Consider the following 22,870-nt stretch of genomic DNA (forward strand, 5'->3'; position numbering starts at 1 on the left):
CTGAGTTTTCCAAAAATGCTTGCAAATTTTTCATTTAAAGGTTATACTCGATATTCCAGAATAAATGAAGGCTACATTCGCTTACTCCTTGGAAGAACATTTATGACCAACCTAGATAGCATATTAAAAAAGCAGAGACATTACTTTGCCAACAAAGGTCTGTCTAGTCAAGGCTATGGTTTTTCTAGTGGTCATGTATGGATGTGAAAGTTGGACTGTGAAGAAAGCTGAGTGCCGAAGAATTGATGCTTTTGAACTGTGGTGTTGGAGAAGACTCCTGAGAGTCCCTTGGACTGCAAGGAGGTCCAACCAGTCCATCCCAAAAATCAGTCCTGGGTGTTCATTGGAAGGACTGATGCTGAAGCTGACTCCAATACTTTGGCCATCTCACGCACAGAGTTGACTCATTGGAAAAGACCCTGATGCTGGGAGGGATTGGGGGCAGGAGGAAAAGGGGACGACAGAGGATGAGATGACTGGATGGCCTCACCGACTCAATGGATATGAGTTTGAGTAGACTCTGGGAGTTGGTGATGGACAGGGAGGCCTGGAGTGCTGTGATTCATGGGGTCACAAAGAGTTGGACACGACTGAGCGACTGAACTGAACTGAACATTCAGAATAATTCAAGGGCCTAAGGCATCAGGAGAAGTTTCCTGCCTCGGCAGGGGGAAGGGGATGGAGAGATACTTGCTGTCAAAGACCATTCCATAGCAGAACTGTGCCATCCAAACCTAATTAGCAAAACCAGATAGAAGGGCTGCTGTAATGTGATGGCTAGATCACAGCTCATTGCACACGGTACAAGAAATGAAGATGTGCTTTCGATAAGTTCCATAGAAAGAAAAGCTGACAGTGAAAAGAGGGCATGAAGAAAGGAAGAGCCTTTAGAGCTACTGAATGTATGGGCTGGGCAAGCATGTAGCGGACAAAAAGAGGACTATTTGCAGTAAATAAAATCTCAGCAGCCTGTCGCTTGTGTTAGTCACTCAGTCATGTCTGACGCTTTGTGACCCCATGGACTGTAGCCCATCAAGCTCCTATGTCCATGGAATTCTCCAGGCAAGAATATTGGAGTGGGTTGTCATTTCCTTCTCCTGGGGCTCTTCCCAAGCCAGAGATCAAACCCGGGTGTCCTGCATTGCTGGCAGATTGTTTACTGTCTGAACTACCAGGGAAGTCGCTTGTAAGTGCTATTAAAAATCTCATGAGGCCTCATTGGTTGACTCTTGTTCTTTTCCCTAGTCATAAAGAAGACAGTAGGAAATACTGGTGCATCCTGGGATGAGAGGTGTCAGGTACCCTGGTCCATCACCCACACACGTCAATCTGTAACCTTACAAATGCACAGGTCTCCTGATTATAAGGATGCTGCAGGCTTCCCTGAGATATGTGGCTCACAGGAAGTGAAGATGGATCAGTGGGAAGGTTTGGATCATTTTAAATCGCCTCTGACCACTCTACTCCCTGCTAACTCTGACACTGGCTTAATGAGGTATGTTAAGACTATGAGATTCAGTCTATGGGAGTTCCAGAATAGGTATGATTCCTTAGGCAAATAATTTCTTTCTGAAATGGTTATTGGAAGAGATGATATAATAATCTATAAGATCATGTTTCAAAGCGACCACCAGGTAAACAATTATTTGCAACAATTAATGATACAACAAGATCAGTACCATCCTGAACTATTTATTACATAACTGAACAGGACATTCCAGGCATTTTAAACAGATGTCTCACATATTTGCTTGGCAAAGCGTAATCACATCATGATTCACATGCCTTTCTATCATGTCTAAACATTCTTCAACATTGGGATTTCAACTATTAGAGTCCATTTGATCTCATTACAAGAACATTAAATGCCTTTCCTCTCTGTTGGTCTTTCATGCTGTTCTTAAAGTTCCATTTCATCTAAAATCCTTTCTCAGTTATGGGGACAATTATTTTTTATTTCCAAAATTTTTTGAATAAGTAAATTCCAGAGGCATCATACATACAAACATACCCACATCACTGCTCCTGAACAAAGGGACATAAGAGCACAGATGACACCTAAAATAATGATTATTCAATGATAAGTGATCAATTAATAAGTGAATACATAACTGGCAACAGCAAAAATGGGTAAAGATCCCAATGATCTTTGAATGTGCCTTAATATCTCTATTTCAACACTTCTAATTGCAGGACATTCATTTATTTGATATTTCTTGATTGAGCACCTACTATATTAGAAACTAGAAAAACAGTGGTGAATAAGACAGATTCTGTCCTTGACTTTAGAAAGTTTATATTCCAGTAGAAAAGACAGGTATGACCCCTGTACACATGCACACACGTGCAAACACACAACACAAATGTGGACAGTGGGCAGACTGCATATTGCATGAGTGTCACAAATGTCAACAAAACAGGAGCTGATGCAGATAGTAAAGGGTGGTTAGGGAACACTGAGACATTTTAACAAAGACCTCAAGGAGGTCACCTGAAACAGGAAAAAGACCAGGAAGCGTCTGGGCAGAAGGAGTGGCAAGAAGCTGACCTTCGGAAAAACCTATGAGGAAACTGTCCCCCTTGGTTGACGGGGAGGGAGCTAATGGCAGGGATCAGAAGAAAGGGTGATGAGAGAGCAGGGGCCATATGGGGAAGGATTTGCTGAAGAAGGGACTATTTGCATCTGATTCTGGCAAAAATGATAGTCACAAACATATGGGCTACTAATAAATTATGCTTTTAAATGACCATAGATGACATTATTATATTCTTCTCAGAAATACATTATACAACTTTTTGTATCTTAGGGCAACTGGAAACATTCAGATTGTGCTCAGTTTACCAGCTTCAGTGTGTGTGTGTGTGTGTGTGTGTGTGTGTGTGTGTGTGTGTGTGCGCGCGCGCGCGCGCTTGTGCATGAGAGAATTACTAACTAGACACTGTGGGAACTGTATGTAGGGTCTTTGTGTTTATACTGTTTACTCTGTCAAAATCATTTTATTCCACATGACAAATGAAAGAAAAAATAATGAGATTTAAGAATAAAACACAGAAAGAGCTGCAATAATTAGGTAGAAGGTGGCAAGTTTTTTTCTCCAAAGGCCAGATGGTGGCATGGGAAAGTCCCAGGAAAGAATGACAAAGAGATCCTGCTGGACTGGACTGGCTAAATATTCTAATATTTTACTAGCCAAACATACAAAGTTATGTCATAGCATAAAAAAAATCCAGTTTCTATTGACTCTACATCAATGTTAGAGGAATACTTGTCAAACGTCTCATTTTTTTAAATGAGTGTGAACATTTCTGGCATTAAGTACAAAGTTGGCACAGAGGATCCCAATGCTCTGAGCCAGCTCTAAAATCCTATGATTCCAAATTTAAATTATAATACAATTACTAATATATGGCAGAATTTCAAACAGCAGTTGAAATGGTGTTTTATAACTTCTTTTTCCTGGCTTAACATTTGTGCAAATTCTAGAATGCTAATTTCTGAAGCTTGGCATTTCGAACAATAATTGACTATTTCCTAGTCACTTTGCAATTGCCTTCTTTTAATTGCAGATGAATCAGTACAGCATGTAAAATCTGAAAACTAAAACTGATTACTTTAGACAATGCATTTTTTTTCCACCGACATGAGTCAACCATCACTAAGTAATAATTCTACTTTTATACATCAGCTAGTGAATACCCTCAGTCATACCTCCCACTATCGTAAGAACACATTCACTGACCATCTACTAGAACCTGAAATCAACACTGATATAGTCGGTGGGCAATGATCGCCAACCTTTATGACGCCCAGGAGTGGTTTCATGGAAGACAGATTTTTCATGGACTGGAGTGGGGAGATGGTTTTGGGATGATTTAAGTGCATTAAATTTACTGTGTACTTTATTTCTAGTATATTACATCAACTCCACCTCAGATCATCAGATATTGATCCCAGAGGTTGGGGATCCTGGTCTAGGGTATAAAAATACTTTTTTTGATTTGCTTTTGTTTTTTTGGTTTTTAAAAATTTTTTTTTAATTGAAGGAAAATTGCTTTACAGAATTTTGTTGGTTTCTGCCAAACATCAACATAAAAATACTTCTTAATTGAGGGAGTGAACACAGACTCTGCATTGTGGTGGCAGCATTCAAATTCCAGCTCTGCCATTGACTAGGTGTGTGACCTTGGGGAATATAATTAACTTTTCTGTGACTTTCGTGCTTATTAGCAAAATGGTGTTAAGAATAATACCTACTTCATAGGGTATGAGGAGAATAAAATAATATAGTCTGTAAAGTGAATGGCATAGAGCCAGCTACCTGGTCAAGTTTCCATAAAAGTTGATAATATTATTTCCACCTCTATTTTCATTCTACTAGGTCTGATAGTGATCGAGCATACAAACATCACATAATTCTAGGGCAAAAATGGCCTTCCTAGAGAGTCTGGCATTATACTAATTTCTGGCAAAAAGTATTCCCTTAAATCTTACTCTAAAGTATTTTGCATTCAAAATGATATAAATACAGGCAGATCTTTTTGTTTTTTTTTTGCTGTGTTTGACTTTAATGCACTTCCCAGATATTGAGTTTATTTATTTGTTTTACATATTGAAGGTCTGTGCCAACCTGAGTTGAGCAAGTCTACTGGTGGTGTTTTTCCAACAGCATTTGCTCACTTGGGGTCTCTGTGTCACACTGGTAATTCTCACAATATTTCTAACATTTTCATTATTAGTAACATTTGTTAGGTTGATTGGAGGTCAGTGATTTTTGATATTGCTGCTACAACTTGCTGAAAGCTCAAATGACGATTAACCTTTTTTTAGCAATAAAGTATATCTTTATTAAGGTAGGTACTTTTTTAAGACCTAACGCTATTGCATACTTACTAGAGTACAGTACAATGCATGTATCTTTTATGTGTACTGGGATACAAGAAACCTCCTGTGACTCACTTTTTTACACTATTTTCTTTATTGTGGTGGTCTGGAATGAAACCTGTAATACCTGAGGTCTGCCCACAACATAAAATAAAGACCTGTTAAGATAAGTAAAGCAAGTACTTTTATTTGCTTTTATGTAATGCAATACACTTTGTATTATGAGGTACTGCTGCTGCTGCTAAGTCGCTTCAGTTGTATGAGGTATTATGAGGGATGCAAACGCATGGGGGAAAAAGAATCAGTCCTGTTATCTAGGAGTTCACTTTTTTTTCATGCAATAAAACATATCAATATAAGCAGACATATCAATATATTGGAAAGAAATCACTCTATTCAGAATTAGGACATGATCACGTTAATTACATTTGCTAGGCTGAATCCTGAAACTTTCTTTTTCACTGTCCTGACAAAAACCAACCCTGTTCTCCTGGCTCTTTGCCTCCTCTGACCAATACTCACCTTGTGACTAAGGAGTCCATCTTCTTGAAGCCTCGAGGCCTTCCCCTTAGGCTCACTGGGCTTGCATCACCCAGTTGTAGCAAGAATTTTGCTAAGTCAGTTTAGTCAGAATACCCCACCTTCCGTAACTGATTGCCTTGTGATCTGATCAAATTCTTCACCTTTGATATCTGGTCACCCTGGTCTGCCTTTATCAAGAATCCTATCAGGCCTGTTTAACCAGAATCTTCCCTTGCTCCTGATGTTTCCTCTTAGTAATTTCCATCTACTGACTCCCATCTGCTTCTTACTTATAAGTCCTTTGTTTTTGTTAAGTGGAAGTCCCTCAGTCGTGTCTGACTCTTTGCGACCCCATGGACTGTGAATTCTCCAGGACAGAATACTAGAGTGGGTAGCCTTTCCCTTCTCCAGAGGATCTTTCCAGCCCAGGGATCAAACCCAGGTCTCCCACATGGCAGGTGTACTATTTACCAGCTGAGCCACAACAGAAACCCATACTTGTCCATAATTTATATAAGTTCCTACTTGTCCATAATTTATTTGGAATTGAAACCAATTCGTTACCGAGGTCTGTCTGGCCCTACTGCAATAGTCCTGAATAAAATCCATTTTTAACTGCTTTAACCACTGTCTAGCTAATTTTAACTTCCCAGCTAATTTCTTCTTCTGACCCCTACAAGAGGGCCTTCCCTTGGAGTTCAATCTATAATTCTCTTTTTTTCGTTAACTGTCTCCCTGGGTTGGGAGGTTAGGGGGCACGGTTCCTCTTATTGTTAAAATCCTACTGGGACTCAGGTCTTCAGTCTACTTGCCTGAGGCACCTTCCTTCATATGATAACCAAGCAAAATTTCTCAAACCTAGAAAAAGGTTCAAGTGAAAAATAATGACAATAAAATGATTGGGAAAGAAGCAGTAATTTACAGGTCAAGGAAGATACATTACTCAAACTTTTTAATACTAATGCACACATTATTTTGCCAGTAACTTCTCTTAAATAAAAACAGAACAAAATATATGAAACCATCCATGTATCCCTCATGAAATATTTTCTTGTATGTAACATTTAGAGTTTCTTCATCTTCCCAGGAGATTAAAATACATGCCCAATTAAGCCCCACTATAAGTTTCCATTCGAAACTTTTGAGTTTCTTATTACTTAAGACCCAGGAAGTCTTTGATTAGGAAAGCTGCCTCACCAGGGAAGTGATTATTTTTTCCTGGGGGACATAATTAAAGAGGGCAATACTGCTGATAGCTGTGTGTGCCAAAGGCCATACATGGTAACTTTCAACAAATCCAATGCCTTCATGGAGAGGAGAGAATCTCTCAGCTGTTCTACAGTGGATGTTCCCTGCATGTGTTACATGGAACACCAACAATACACCACCAGTAACAAAATGCAAAAACATAAACCCCGTACATGGGGATGGAACAGTGTGGCCAGAAACCCAAACACGTGAGAAAACACGAGTATAATGTCTCATCACCACACTCTGACTGTAATCACCCGACCAGCTGGGCATTAGATGGGTAATATAGAACTTCATTCGACAAATTCATTTAAATTTTCCAAAAGTGGTGGGAAGAAGTGATTTCACAGACGACTCCCAGGTTTCCAGCTTAAGCAAGAGGGTGTATGGGTCATGGTGACATAGATGGGGACAGAGGGCCGCAGAGACGGCTGATGGACGAACAGATGGAAGGGGGCATTTATGGGTTGAGTACTGAAAATAATGAGTTTGACGTGACCGTGAAACATCAGTGGAATGTCCTCTTGTTTTACACACAGGAACCTAAACATGACCAATAATTCAGGGATGGGTTATTAACGAGAATGAATTTACAGTAATAATTCAATCTATGTCATTCTTGCTTTGCTTCTGCTATTTAAACATTTAGCAACTACTTAAATCTAATCTACTTTAATTTATGGTAGTGGCTTCCCAGGTCACGCCATTGGTAAAGACTCTGCCTGCCAATGCAGGAGATACATGAGACATAGCTTCCATCCCCGGGTGAGGAAGATCCCCTGAATGGCAATCCACTCCAGTATTCTTGCCTGGGAAATCCCATGGACAGAAGAGCCTGGCAGCCTACAGTCCATGGGGTCGCAAAGAGTTGGGCATGACTGAGCGCACACCCCCCGCCCCCAGTTGTGCAATGTGCCTATGTATTTGTATGTAGGCACGTGTGTATGCAAATAATCTATGGTGTGAATTTTCTCCTAAATCTAGTGTCACTATCACTGAAGAAGAACTGGTATTCTCTAACTGTTGATTTTAAACGTCCATTTATGACCATTAAATGAAGTTTCTTAGAGTGTGTTCATATCTTCTGTGTCTTTGGTGAGATTTTTATGAGTTTCCTCTAACAAGAAGAAAAATAGTTTGAAATCTATTTCCATGATGGTGGATTTGTCAATTTCTCCCTGAAGTTGTATAAAATGTTCTCATAGGTTAGAGTCAGGATTAAGTGAGGTCTCAGATAAAGTGCTCAAAACAATGCCTGGAAGGGAAATATGCCACTTTGGCATTAAGATTATTGAGTCAAAGGCACTGGAAAAACAGTAGGCACGAGGAGAACACTGTGTTCTGAGGTCCCTTCACTTGCTAAAAGCAGAAGATAAAACTCCCCTGTGGAAGATGCCCTCCCTGTACGGGGGGAAACCATCATTATTACCAGAGACAGGGCATGGGGGATGAGAGAATTCTATACAAAGAGACCTCGTTAAAATAACTCTTATCTTCCTTTAGGCCCCCTGTATATTTTAGTTATGTTTCCACAATTCTATCTCTTTGTTCAACGTAGTATATAAACACTTAGATTCCGCTACTTGTTTTCATCTTATTTTCTTATGAAGACATTTAAGTCACATAAAACTTATACTGAATTCATTTGTGCAATTTTCTGTTCACTTACCCTACATCAACTTAATTCTCAGGCCAAGTCAAAGACCCTAAAAGGGTAGATATAAAATTATGTCCCCCCCGTACAGGTAAAAATCTGCGTATTTGACATATGTTTGCTATTGTATTTTTAATCATAAATAAATACAAAGACCTCAAACATTTGACATGCCAGAGAGAAATAAATTGTGTATCACTGCAGCTATTTTGTCAAATTTGTACTTTACATGATTTATAATTCCCAGATCATATTGGAATGGCAAGAAAAATCCCTGCATTCATGATGGTTGTTTTAAGTGGGATCATCTTTGCCCTAAATTTAGCTTTAAGTAAATATTTTAGATGAAAATTTCTAGCACATTATGAGATTACAACAGGAATGAAAAAAACTTTGCCAATATGCATTTTGTTTTTTTCCCTATAATTCATATCAAGCTGCATCTTTTTGTTGCTCAGTCGCTCAGTTGTGTCTGACTCTTTGCAACCCCATGGACTATAGCCTGCCAGGCTTCCCTGTCCACCATCTCTGGGAGTTTGCTCAGACTTAGGTTCATTGAGTCGTGATGCCATCCAACCATCTCATCCTCTGTCGCCCCCTTCTCCTCCTGCCTTCAATCTTTCCCAGCATCAGGGTCTTTTCCAATGATGCAACTCTTCACATTAGGTGGCCAAAGTATTGGAGCTTCAGCATCAGTCTTTCCAATGAATATTCAGGGTTGATTTCCTTTAGGACTGACTGGTTTATGTCCTTGCTGTCCGAGGGACTCTCAAGAGTCTTCTCCAGCACCACAGTTCAAAAGCATCAATTCTTCTGCACTCAGCCTTCTTTAGAGTCCAACCCTTTTACTACAGACTAAACGCTGTCCTTGGGGATTTTAAAAACGTCAACAAATACTAAAAAAAGATGTGAGCTGTGATAAATTCTATTATACTCTGCTTTACAAAGAAATGATTCTATCACACAATGGAGAACATGTGTCCTTCAGATAGTACTTAATAGATCTTTTAATAGAAAAGGCCAATTTTGGTAATAATTGATTTATGCAGAAATTAAATACACTACTGTGGATGACTAGGTTGCTAAATAGACACCACCACACCATCATCTCCACCACGACCATCACCACACACTGACTGAGTAGGTGGTATGCTGACACATATACGTATCTATCTCCCAGAGCTTGAAACAGCCTCATCAGTATGATTTTCATCTTCGCGGTGAAATGTCTCAGAGACATGACAAATAAACACAACGACCCACAATTAGATTTTAGTTATCTTATAGGCGTCTAAAGTAATCAATGTACTCAAACAGCACCAGCAATTCCTGGCTCTAAATCATTTCTCATGAAAAAGCACAGAGGAATAAAATATAGTAAGCTTTATCTCAAAAGACATTAACTTGCAGAGGATTTATAAAATATTGATAGAGTAAAGAAGCCCACAGGGTTAAACCCTCTGCTAAGATTGATGAAATTGTCCACCAAAACTTTATTGATCTATTCCTATTAAGGAGGAAGTTCTGAATTTCTGCTGAAAAAGGACTGAGGTTAACCAGTATCAAAGGGACACTTCAACCTCAAAAAATTAATTAATGAAAAGAGCAGAAAAATATTCCATAGTTGCATGGATCCTATGGTAAACAAATCATCTTTGCCCCAAATGTAATTTATCTGGGTACAAATTGGCTATAAACATAAATTTTCAGAGGACAAGAAAGAAAAAAGTAAGGCATACCTTTGAACTTACCGGAATCAGATATAAATCAAGAGCACAGCAACATTTATTCAGGCTAAACCGAAGTCTTAAAGAGGCTTTCGTTTCTGCCCAAACTGTGGCCACATAACAAAGTCAGAGTCAGAATGCAATTTGCAAACCTTAAGCTTTGACACTGAAGGAGTCAGTCTTGATGAAAAGAGCCTTGCTTGCTCTGTATAAATTACTCACAATGTATGGAACCAGATATCCTGTCAAGCTGAAAACCTACTGCTGAATTTTCCTATTTGTCTTGCCAGGTTTCAGATGACTAAACTACAGGTACATTTTCCAAACTGAGTTTATCTTTTAAAGTCACAGATATAAATTTCTTAGCCTTGTAGAATTATAGTGAAGAAGAACGGAATTTCCACTAACCTCTAAAACCATGGTGTGGGCTCAAGCTGGCTTAGAGGCCTGGAGAGATCCTCAGAGCTCAGTGTGCTCAGTTGGTAAGTGCTGGATATTCTTCAGATTATCCCATTTTTAAAGCTACTGGCAGATGATGACAACACTGCCCCCATTTTACAGATGAAGAAACTGAGGCACACCAAAGGGTGCAGTCAGTTCTCCAAGCTCATGCTGTTAATATATGGATGAGCTGAGTTTTGAACACAGATCTTTCTGCACCCTAAACCATGTTCTTTCAACTTTACCTCCAAAGGTTACCGTATTAGTTGATGAACTGACTCACTCATATTCTCATACCTGATTTTAAGCAGAATTTCATGTGACCTACATCTTGACATTACAAGATGAGGAACCAGAGTGAACCCCTTAGTGACATTTATCCTAAATCCTTCTTTTTATAATGGAGGTAGCTGAGGCCTGAGGACTCAGCCAAGGACACACATCAAGGTAACAACAAAGTTGGAACTAGTCCTTTCTTCGAAGCTGAACACCAGCTATGCTGTAGCAGCAGCTGACTGTTTTAATTTTCTACCATTAAAGTAAATGATGAAATCAATTTTTAAAATAAATTTTCAAGATTCCTGTTTTCATTCATTGTTATTATTTATGCTGATACATAATTATAAGAGGCTCTTTCAAGGGCGCATTTTGAAGCTGGTGCCAACACAGAACCTATAACAGAAATAAACAAGTAGGAACCTGGTTTAAAAACATACAGAATAAATTTCACGCTGAGCTCTAAAAGTAGGCCTTGAGCCCAATTTCAGGACTAAATCAAAGAGCAGGCAGAAAGCAGACAGCAGGAACAGTTATTTTAGTAAGAAAAGTAGGATAAATTTACAAGCCAATCACGGGATGATGTGCGCAGATAAAAGATGTAGAGAAAGAATTTGCAACAGTGATACACGAACACATCTGAACGCAAGAAAGCAAAATCCCAGAAAGCACAATTGTCCGAAATGTGAATAAACATTCAAATGATGCTGCAGCTGCAAAATTTAAACTCAAGGAAGAGACATTTGCAAAGGAATTCATTAAATAGACGTGATTTCCTGCTTGCACATAGCCAGTGGCTCTTTTATAAAGTAAAATGCACAATTTGTCTTGATAGAAATGACATCTCTCCTCTGCTGAACTCAATCAAACAGCAAAGTCTTTTGTGAAAGGCTCTGCTTATTATAGAGCACAATACTATTGATACCCAGATGCTCAGGCTCTGACTCCATAGTTATTCTACCTAATCAAACGCATGAAATATGGAGGATGTTCTTATACAATAAGGAGGTTTTCGTGTGACGGTAATTAGTCTTTCCCTAATGGCAGTTACCACAGCAATTTCTTTGTAGGCATGAAGTTTCTTGCTGAAATCAACACTTGCTTGCCAAACCTGTCTGTCTGTTCCTCTCTCCTTCTTCCCTTCCTTTCCTTCCATCCACCCATCCATCCAATAAACATTTATAAGCCTATAACACAGCAGGGGATATAGAAATGTATCAAGAGGCTTCCTGTGGGGGATTTTATGACACTAAGATGGTATTTGACCAGGAGACAGACTCTGTTCTTAATCTAGTACCCAGTACAACAATGGTGGTGCTGGCAAGCGAGCCCTTTTATTGCAATCAGTCTTTGATTTAAACTGCAATGTAGAAACCATAGTGCCAGCCTGGATAATTTGTTTTTCCAGGGTGATTCTCAAAGTGAGGTTCCTGGACCAGCAATAGTGACCCAGCTGGGAACACTTTAACAAGGCAAATTCTTGGGTCCGGTCCTAGACTAGACTCAGCTATGTTTGAGAACCCAAATGCACCCAAATCACTTGGAAGATACATCACAGAATTTGCAGTACTAATCAATGGTCTAGACATTGAGTGGCATCAAGAAATAAGAAAGTGAAGCCTGAAAACAGAGTGGCAGGTTTTAAATATCTGATTAAGAAGTCTGGACAATGATGACTTGGTAAATAAGGGAATATTTTCTGAGCAAAGAGCAAATGTGATCAGAGCTTTTTTATTCAGGAGGCTTTGGAATCTAATGAGACCACAGACAGGAAGACAAAGGAGACAACTGTGCTGTTTAGGTGAGAAGACACATTAATTGATTCTTTCTGTGATGACCCAGGAATTTATCAGGCCTCAGCTGAACTGGGACCATTTGCTCAGTCTGCATCCTGAGCTCAAGATGAGGTCTGCTCTAAGAGGTTATCTCTCCACCGCTTTATGATTCTCTTATTTCTGCAGTTTCATTCTGTCCACTTTGGGCATTTCTGTCTCGCCACGTGTCACTGTTTCTGTGGTCCCCCTGCCCTGCCTCTTCTGGCCACCCTTTCCCTTCTTCTACCATTTTCATTTCCCGCATTAGGGATTTGCATGTTAATTTTATCAGTTGAAATGTTGCTTATTCATGTGATTGCAGAGTTGCTCCTTAGAGTTCCCTGGTAACATCTCTCCTCTGAACAAAGGATCTTCTAGGTCACAACAAACCACAGCCTTTACCTGGCTTTATTTTCATCTGCTGAATGTCCTCATTGCCAAAAACCAACCAACAAACAAACCCTGCTTCACTTTAATGTGTTAAATCTATTTTGTCAGCTGACCGTCCTTGTAATTTTATGCTCGGACATGCATAATTACAGTCACGCTTTTCACACCAATAATGACACAGCTAATGGGGCTATTTCCAAATAGGAAAAACAATAATTCTATTTTTGTGCATCCACAGACACCTTCCCGTACGAAATCAATATACAGTGAATAATATGTATAGGCACTATAAAGTCTAATTCCATTATCTCTTTTCCAATATTTTGGTCACACTTCAAATCTTACTACATAATATCCAAAGTACACATGGACCAGGATGTACTTTTCACCTCTGAACATGGACAATTTATTAAATAAGAAGTTAGTTTTGAAACAGAGTTCCTTTAGGTTCTATGCCATTTGGATATCACTGATCAACGTCTTTAAAACACAAGACATATTCTTCCTGGAAATGGTTCATTTAAGAGGATTACGTGATTTATTTGACTATTGGAAATAAAGTAAAAAGAACTACAATAGACACTTCTGGTCCCTGCATCATACCCTGTTGGTCCACCTCTGATTTCAGCCATGGCTGCACAGATGGACAGTTCTGAACCAACTCAGATTCTCTTTGCCTTCACAGTGTCCACAAGTGACCAGTGCCAGCACTGCTCAGCACTGTGGGGGATTTAATGACCCAGGAGCTTCCACAACCAAAGGGAAAAAGCCAATGAGCGAACCTTTGGCTATACGTCCTTCAGGTGGAAATTCCAGGGGGGATCTCATAGCCTCTTGGAAGTCCCAGGGGAACCATGGTCCCATGTCCACCTTGGAGAACTCATTCATTTGCTCTTATTTTGGTCTTTGTTTCTTCCCCCATTCACTGTCCCCAATCCTTGGAATTAACTCCCCAGTAAACAACCATGCTCAAGTAGTTGTCCCAGGCAAGCAATCATAACAAAGACAATCAATTATTAACATATTGGGCAATATCAATTCCTTTTAGATCTTACATCACATATTGTCAAGACCATTCTTTTTTCTTTCCATAAACTATACAATAAAATGAAAGGAGTGGAGACCATACCATTACTTCAAGTGTTTCCATTGTCTTTCTTACCTCATGTAAATCAAGTTGATCAGTCTGTGGTGATAAATTCAAATCCGTCCAACACTCCCAAGAAGAAAGAAGCTGATACTGCATCACCTACTTCCATGATTTCATGCCTAACCTAAAGTGCAACATTTTAGCCCAAAGACTTACAAAAGTGCATCGCCCTGCTCTGCCACTCTAGATCAACACCAAGAATGAAAATTAAACATATAAAACACATTTGGTCCAAATTCTGAGCAGGCAATTAAGGAGTTAAAACAATAGAGGATTATGTCAGCAGCATATTAATATACTTAGAATTATAAGCCAGAAATATGTCTGTTAAACTTCACCACACAATCATAAAAGAAAAAATTGCTTCACACACAGTGACTGAAAAGGGAGCTGTAGGAATATATGATTTAAAGGAAAAGGAGATAGTTTTACCTTTGATGATCAATTTTCCATTTTTCTTGCTTCCAGTGCAGGAAAAGATCCAAACTTTACAGCTTTTGTTTTTTAACCCGATGTGCCTTTTGGTGTGTGATGCTCAACTGTTCTGAAATATAACAAAATGCAGTAATTAGATGCAGTGTGTGTGTGTCTTAACTCACTCAGTTGTGTCCAACTCTTTGTAATTCCATGGACTACAGTTTGCCAGGCTCTTCTGACTATGGAATTCTCCAGGCAAGAATACTGGAGTGGGTTGCCATTTCCTTCTCCAGGGCATCTTCCCAACCCTGGGATCAAACCTGGGTCTCCCACATTGCAGGCAGATTCTTTACAGTCTGAACCACCAGGGAAGCCCAGATACAAAGCCCTGAAACAAAAAGTTACTTAAGAAGATCACAATGACTCTGGCAGCCGTTAAATTCAATGATGTGAGAAGAGTGTTTCATAGAAAATTAGCCTGGCAGAGTTCTCGCACAATGGTACACTTTCCTTTTATGCTTTTCAAAAGAAAATCAACCCTAAAAAATACAAAATAATGTCACCATAATAAATAGGTTTGCTACTCTACCGTCTATTAATACCTTTCTACCATTAACGCTTATATTCTCTTTAAAAAGTAATAAAATGCAAGCATTGGTCATGTCATTTTGTAAGATATATTATACACAAGGTTGTGTTCACTTCCTGTGCAATATTTGTTTTACAATGCAGCAACTAAATAACTGTAACTAAAAAAAAGGGGGGGCGGTTAACAAGTATCCTTTCCAGGGTAATTCCTTTGATATCACAAGAGGACACCAATCATGGCAGACTCTTCCTAGGAGTATCACTAGATCTAGGTGCCGTGCGTGCTCAGTCACATCTGACTCTTTGCAACCCTATAGACCATAACCCGCTAGGCTCTTTGGCCCATGGAATTTTCCAGGCAAGAATGCTGGAGTGGGTAGTCCTTTCCTTCTGCAGGGGATCTTCCTGACTCAAGGATAGAACCACACCTCCTGCCCTGGCAGGCAGATTCTTTATTACTGAGTCACCTGGGAAGCCCTACTAGATACTGGCTGAGGCCTAAACCAAACCATTAGCTCCAACTAGTAACAATATTTTCTCATGAAAGCAATAAAATGGAACTTCTAATTGGACCCAGACTTAAGGAGGGGGATACCTATTATGGTCATATCACATGCTTTATGCTGACCTATGCTTTTCCTTTCTGAAAAGTCATGGAGGCAAGGCCTTGTGTTATAGGCACAAATGATTGGTGTTGAAAAATGAAGGTACCAACAGAGTTCTGTTCCTGTTTGCTTCTAAGCAATATGATTTTGTGGCTTGTGGTAGCACATTCAAATAATGTCAGAGGCACTATGACAGTGTCTGAATAAATGGAGAAATCACTTCACAGAAGAGGAACTAGAGGCCAGAAGAGGTGACAAGGCTTGACTAATTTTATTAAGAGACACAAAGGCAGAATGACATCTCAGAATTTCTGCCTCCAAGTTCAATCCCTTTTGAAACCCATGAGACTGTATTTGTTTCCACAAATCACACTGGTCATTCAAAAAGTTCAGGGCTAATACAATTCTCTGCAGAAGTTGTCCCAGCAAGACTGTGAGGCTGGCAAAGTTGACAGGTTGAGAATTAGGATGCCATGGGTGGCTGAAAACAAGAACAATAGGAGCACAAAAATATCACATATTTTCATAGCACATAAAGCACCTTGGGAATAGAATATTTTCACATGCATCTCGTTTATCTATACTATAAAGGATAGAAATAGTTTTCCATTATCAAAAATGTTCAAGTATAACTATCATTATGAGTCTTCGTTTATATATAATTATTTTGCTAAGTATTCTTAGTGTTGAAGGATACCAGATGAACTCTGAATTTTTTTCCTACATATGAGAAATAGGTTACCCAAGGAGATACTAAAAATATCAATTTTTTAAACATTTGGAACTGATCACTTATTCATTCATAAATATTTAGGAACTATCTTGTGCTAGACATTGTTCTTAATTTTCTATAGAAAAAAATGAAAAGATTATGCAGTTTTTGACAGAAACACCCAGAGAAACAATAAAAGTCAATCTTACTACAATTGTGATATTTTCTGATTTGAATATTTAGGTAAACAAATATCTTAAACAATGGAACACTGGGAGGTTGTCTTAAATGTCATCAAATCTAGTGATTCCAGAGTGGTTGATCATCACAATTGTCTGGAAAACTGATAAAAAATACAAACTACAGAATTTCATGTAAGATTGATTAAATCAGTCTGTTCATGAGTAGATTCAGGGAAATGTGCATTTTGCAAAGGCGCCCTGGCTCATTCTCCTGATCAAGTTGAGAAACTTACCGATTCCTGCCCAATCTCCTTATTCTACAGCTAAACAAACTGAAACCAAGGAAATGACTTGCCCAAGGCATTGGCCTTTGGTGACAGAATTGAGATTAGAATGAAGAATTCCTGACTCTCTGGTATTTTCTTCCTTTCCCAGAGTCCCTTTTAAATTTTTTTCTTCCTGCTTTTTTTTTTTTTCCCTCTGTCACGGAGTAGCAATATTTAGTCTCTATATCTGAGAAAGAACAAGAGCAAAGGAAAGGTAAACAAAACTCTCTCTCTCTCTCACACACACACACACACACACACACACAGTGAAATTTGACCTTAAGTTGCTTGATTCAATGGCAAACTTTCTGCTACCCCAACTGTGTTGTTACAGAGTCAACCGCTTGGGCCATCTGCTTGGCCCCTTTCTCTAGGATCTGCCCAGCATCCTACCACGTTCCTCAACCTTCAAAGGCGCCCACTATCCATGTGTGTCACTGAATCCTCACCTCTGGCCTTTGTTGCCTGTTGGGTGGTAAGGGGACCTCAGTAAGAAGGTGCCATGAAACCAAGCCCTTGGAGGATGTGAGGGGGTTAGTCATGTGCAAGATTAGGGTGTTTCAGCAGACAGAATGGCCAAGGTTAAGGCCCGAAGGTGGGAGTGTCCCCAGGGGCTGTTCCTGGAATTGCGAGAGGGTCAGTGGGAATGGAGTGACACTGGGAAGTGGGGATCAAGGCACAGGAATGAAGGGGTAGCAGGGGGGCTACTGTGTGGGCAGAGGTGGAAGGAGGGTGAATCAAAGGCAGCTCGAGGCTTTTTGGCTTTTACTCTGAAAGTGAAATGGGAGCCACTGCAGGAGGCTGAGCTCAGAATTGATATTAGTTCTGTTTCTATAACCTTATTCTAGCTGCTGCATGGGAAGAGACCACAGGGCCGGCTGCCAGGGTGGAGGCAGGTGGAAAGATCATCTTCTTGGACAGAGATGTCAGCTCAGACTCAGTGGGTGCTGCTAAGGAGGGCTCAGGTCCAGGCTGGGCTTCTTCTGAAGGCGAGTCAAGAGCATCTCCTTATGGACCGGGTGGAGGAGATAAGGAAGGAGGGTGGCAAGGCTGTCCTCAAGGGTTTTAGCCCGCACAATCGGAAGAGGGCAGTACCATCGCTTAGATGAGAAAGGCTGTGGCTAGAGAAGGGGCTTCCCATGTGGTGTTAGTGGCAAAGAACCTGCCTGCCAACCCAGGAGATGCAAGAGACACAGGTTCAACCCCTTAGGCAGGAAGATCCCCTGGAGGAGGACATGGCAACCCACTCCAGTATTCTTGCCTGGAGAATCCCATGGACAGAGGAGGCTGGCAGGCTACAATCCATGGAGTCGCAAAGAGTTGGACACAAAGCGACTAGAGAAGGCTTTGTGGGGAAAAGGTGAGCTTAATTTGGCCACACTGGCTTTGAGAAGTCAGTACTAAGCAGGCTTCTCAGGTAGGCCTTGGACATACAATACTGGAATGGAAGCTTCCAGATGGGTTTCTGGCCTCACATGGACAGTATTCTTATTTTCACCTACCACAATGACTATGTGGATGTTAAACACAAAAATACATGTAAAGAACAGTAACTGGTACATAACAGAACTCAGCACATTTTAATTCTCTTTTTCCAGCTTTTACTTTCAAATATTTATTTCTCTATTGACTATAAGATTAAGTCTATCTCTGTGTGAAAAAAAATCAATTTTCCACAAGATGTAATAAAAACCATGCTCTACATTGTGGCAGTCCTTTCTTAAATATGGAGAAGAAACTCTTACGAAATATTAATAATGCTACTCAATAAGTCATAAAGTAGAACTTTCAGGGAGCAAGGTAAATTGTGGTTGGGGCACAAGACTTCTCTCAAATCTTCCTCGATTTTTAGCAACAATCATCCGTCCTTTGGGATAAGAAGATGTGGAAATGGGAGAGATGTGGTTACTGAGCCATAGAAACCAGTGCACAGTTGATGAAGTATAGCTGGGAGCTCTGGAAATTCTAGGAACAATTCTTTAAAGTCTACTATTGTATCTTTAACATGGATTTCTTGATTTATAAGTGCCTCTTCAACTGAACACGTTAAACTCAAAACCATCCAAGTTCATTTTTTGAAGTCTCATGTTTTACTGTAAAATTTTACTCAAATGCATAGACCATAAAACATGGTGTTTGTTTGAAGACCACGTTAAACTAGCCATCTGCCTCCAGGTCCGTTTACCCTTGCAGATCTTAGAGTAAGAATCAATTTCAGAAGTAGGTCTGCAATTATTCTGTGACTCCCAGATGTCTGAGGCAGCCTCTGATCAAATAAAAAGCAAACGAGGAAGACTAGCGAGTTGCCACTTCCTTTGCAAACCCCTTTGCTACTTGTGTCCTCATCTGTGTTGAGGAAACTTCAAAGCAGGGCGGGACGCATGGATGCGCCTCCTGGGCAGCTCCATGGGGCTCCATGCTCAGAACAGCCCTATGCTCTGCTTAATGCTTTTTATATTTGAACCAGAGTTCTGTGGGTGCAGTCCAATGGGGTAATGGAGCATAAACGGGAGCAGGGGCATCAATACCCCTGAACAATAATACACCTGTCCCAGACCTTACTGCCTTATCCACATATAACATGCAAGAAGTTGAATTCCGGTAGACCCGTGATTCCTGGGAGGTCAGTGAGATTTGTATGACTATGGCTGAGGAAGTGAGGAAGCTGATCATCCACCAGCCACGCTTTTCATGGGAACGAGAATCTGCATCCGACTTTGAGAAGGCAACGCTATTCAAAGAAACACAGATGACCAAGAAACCCTATCACAGCCTTTGTTTATTGCATTTTCTCCCTTGTATTAGCCAGCTGCTTATGTTGAAAATGATACATAAAAAGAGAAAGAAAGGGAAATCCACAGTTCTTTTTCTCTTTCAGTCATCAGTAAGCCTAAGGGAGACTGTGCTTGTATCAAGACATGAAATAAAAATGGTAGAATAAGTTTTGTGCAGTGTTTCCACTGTTCTGCTAAGAAAGATGCACATATGCATGATCTATGACATACAAATTGCATGATTCTGCATGAAAGTTAGATAGCCTTATATTTGCATCGCACAGTATAAAGATGAATGGTTAAATTTATGCTAATAATTTAAACTTGTGCTTTTCTTTATACTTGGAACTACATTAGCCAATAAAAAAATGTTATGACAAGCTGAGAGAGATGGTGGAAGAAAGGAAATGGTTTTAGATGTTTGCACACGTAACAACTCTCTGCCTTGCTTTTTTCGGCTGTGCTGTGTCTTCACTGCTGCGCAGGCTTTTCTCTAGCTGCGTGAGTGGGTTTCTCTCTACTCTCCAGTTGCAGTGCATGCGCTTCTCATTGCAGTGGTTTCTCTTGTTGTGGGCCACAGGCTCTAGGGCATGTGAGCTCAGCAGCTGTGGCTTCCAGACTCTAGAGCACAGGCTCAGGAGTTGTGAAGCATGGGCTTAGTTGCTCCGAGGCATGTGGGATCTTCCTGGACCAGGGATTGAACCGGTGTCTCCTGCATTGGCGGGCGGTTTCTTTACCACTGAGTCACCAGGGATGACCTGTCCTGCTTTTTGAATCTAATGGCCCTGCCCTTAGATTTTGCCCTGGCCCCTGCTAATTACTTAGTCATTTACACTCACCCTGTTGTAATGAGCTGGCACAGACTCTAACAAGAGCTTCAAGCATTATTAAATTATGGTTTAAGCACTGTATAAAGAATTTTGGAAATGGACCATCTGCTTCTGAAAATCCTGGAATAAATGTGAATTAAATGAATCTAGTCTCTCTTCTCCTCAAATGTCCCAATGTCTTCTTTACCAGTTGACTCTTTGAACATTTGATCAAAGTTCCCTACTGCAAGCCAACTCACCTTAGATGTCCCTCAGTTTTAATTTCTAATTTAATTTTAATCTTCCATTTGAAACTCCATTGCCTTCAAGGTCAAATCCTCAGTTGGAGAAGAGAGAAAAGTAAAAAATGAAAGTGATTTACTTTGAAGTGTAAACAATGTAGACATCTGACACCTTCAAAGGATATTTACATTCTAAAGCTGAACTTATGTATTGTACTTTGTAAGAAACAATGCTTGTAAAGGAGAAAATTTTCTATTACTCTCTAAGAAGGCCCTTCTACCCTGATCTACTTGAATAATAAGCCAACCTATTTCTGAAAAAGTACGTTTTGCTTTTAATTGAAGTATAGTTACTGCACAATATTATGCAGTATAGTTGCTGCATAATATTATGTAAGTTACGGGTGTATGATATAGTAATTCACAACTTTTAAAGGTTATATTACCTTTACAGTAATTGTAATTGGTTATCCTCCACGTGTTGTAAAATATATCCTTGTAGTTTATTTTATAGCTAGTTTGTACTTCCCAATCCCTTACCCTTCTCTTGTCCCTCTCCACTTTCCTTTCCCCACTGGTAACCACTAGTTTCTTCTCTTTGTCTGTGAATCTGCTTTTGTTATATTCACTATTTTGTTATATTTTTAAGATTCCATAAGAGTGATATCATATAGTATTTGTCTCTCTCTGACCTATTTCATCTAACATCATGCCCTCCAAGTCCATCCAAATAGCTACAAGTGGCAAGACTTCATTCTTTTTCACGGCTGAGTAGTATTCCACTATGCATATGTGCATGCACACAAAAACACACATATACTATGTTTTCTTTATCCATTCATCTGTTGATGGACACTCAGGTTGCTTCTATGTCTTGGCTATTGCAAATAATGCTGCTATGAACACTGGAATGCATGTATCTTTTTGAACTACTGTTTTGAGGGGATATATATCCAGGAATGGAATTGCTGGGTCATACAGTAGTTCCATTTTCAGTTTTTTGAGAAACCTCCACAGTGTTTCCACAGTGCCTATTCCAATTTATATTCTCACCAATAGAGTATGAGAGTTCCCCTTCCTCCACATTCTCACCAACATTTTTTGTTATGATGGCCATTCTGACAGGTGCTATCAGTGAGGTGTTATCTCATTGTGGTTTTGGTTTACATTTCCCTAATGATTAGCCATGTTGAGCATATTTTCACGTTCCTGTTGGCCATCGGCATGTCCTCTTTGGAAAAATGTCTATTCATTTCTTCTGACCATTTTTAATTGGGTTGTTTTTGTACACAATTTTTTAAAAAATGAGGTGTGCTCAGACATATCCAAAATTTCCCAATCAACTGGAAAAGGATTCAGTCATGAAACACACAGGCTTTCTTCATGTCTCTTTAAAGCTTACCACAAAGAAATACACTTAAAGTGCTAGCTGCAAACTTAGCCTCTATTTTATTCTTTATTTGATCTGCATTCTTTCCATCCTGTCTTCACATCTCAACTTATTTTGTGACAGCTTTGCAGCTTCAAGAATTTGGCTAAACGGCCCTCTGTGCTGAGATGTCCGGGCACTGCCCCCGCCCCCAACTCACTTCTCTACACAGAATAATTTGGGGCTCACTGGTAAACCCATGGTCGGTAATGACTCCCTGTGGTATCACAGCTACTGCCTGATTACAAAAAGACTGATAATCTGTTTACAACTGACTGTTAGGGCACGATTAAGCCATATCTTTTAACCCACATAGCTGATGACAAAAAGACCTTTTCTGTATGGCAGCTTTCTTAAAACAAGTTTCACCACCCAAGAATAAACTAGAGACTCTGTGATATTTATCATCCATGATCCAACATCTTAGATGTGCACAGCTTTTCTTTTCTCCTATCTCAAAGTTCAGTATGTTTACAAGTAATTTTTAAAAAACCGCAAACAAACAACCCCCCTCTCCCAAGCCCCTAGACTATGATAACCTCCTTGGTCCTACTGGATCCGCACTGCTTTCTCTTCATTCACCAGGCTAGCAGTCTTCTGCGTCCCTTTCAATTTCCCCTCCCTCTGTGTGAACTTAATGGAACAAAATAAGAATAGCTTCATTTATTGAGTGCTGATT

At 39.8% G+C, this 22,870-nt stretch overlaps 1 protein-coding gene across 6 annotated transcripts in view; it reads right to left on the reverse strand.

The window, feature by feature from the left end:
- DLGAP1 (DLG associated protein 1) overlaps nt 1-22,870 on the reverse strand; it is a 784,377-nt gene that overhangs the window by 503,448 nt on the left and 258,059 nt on the right. For all 6 annotated transcript variants that reach the window (XM_061399853.1, XM_061399852.1, XM_061399850.1 and 3 more), the window contains exon 3: nt 14,540-14,651. The gene's annotated coding sequence lies outside the window, so the exon portion shown is untranslated. The remainder of the gene's footprint in view (nt 1-14,539; nt 14,652-22,870) is intronic.

Source organism: Bos javanicus, chromosome 24 (genome assembly GCF_032452875.1).
Source record: "Bos javanicus breed banteng chromosome 24, ARS-OSU_banteng_1.0, whole genome shotgun sequence".
Classification (NCBI taxonomy): Eukaryota; Metazoa; Chordata; class Mammalia; order Artiodactyla; family Bovidae; genus Bos; species Bos javanicus.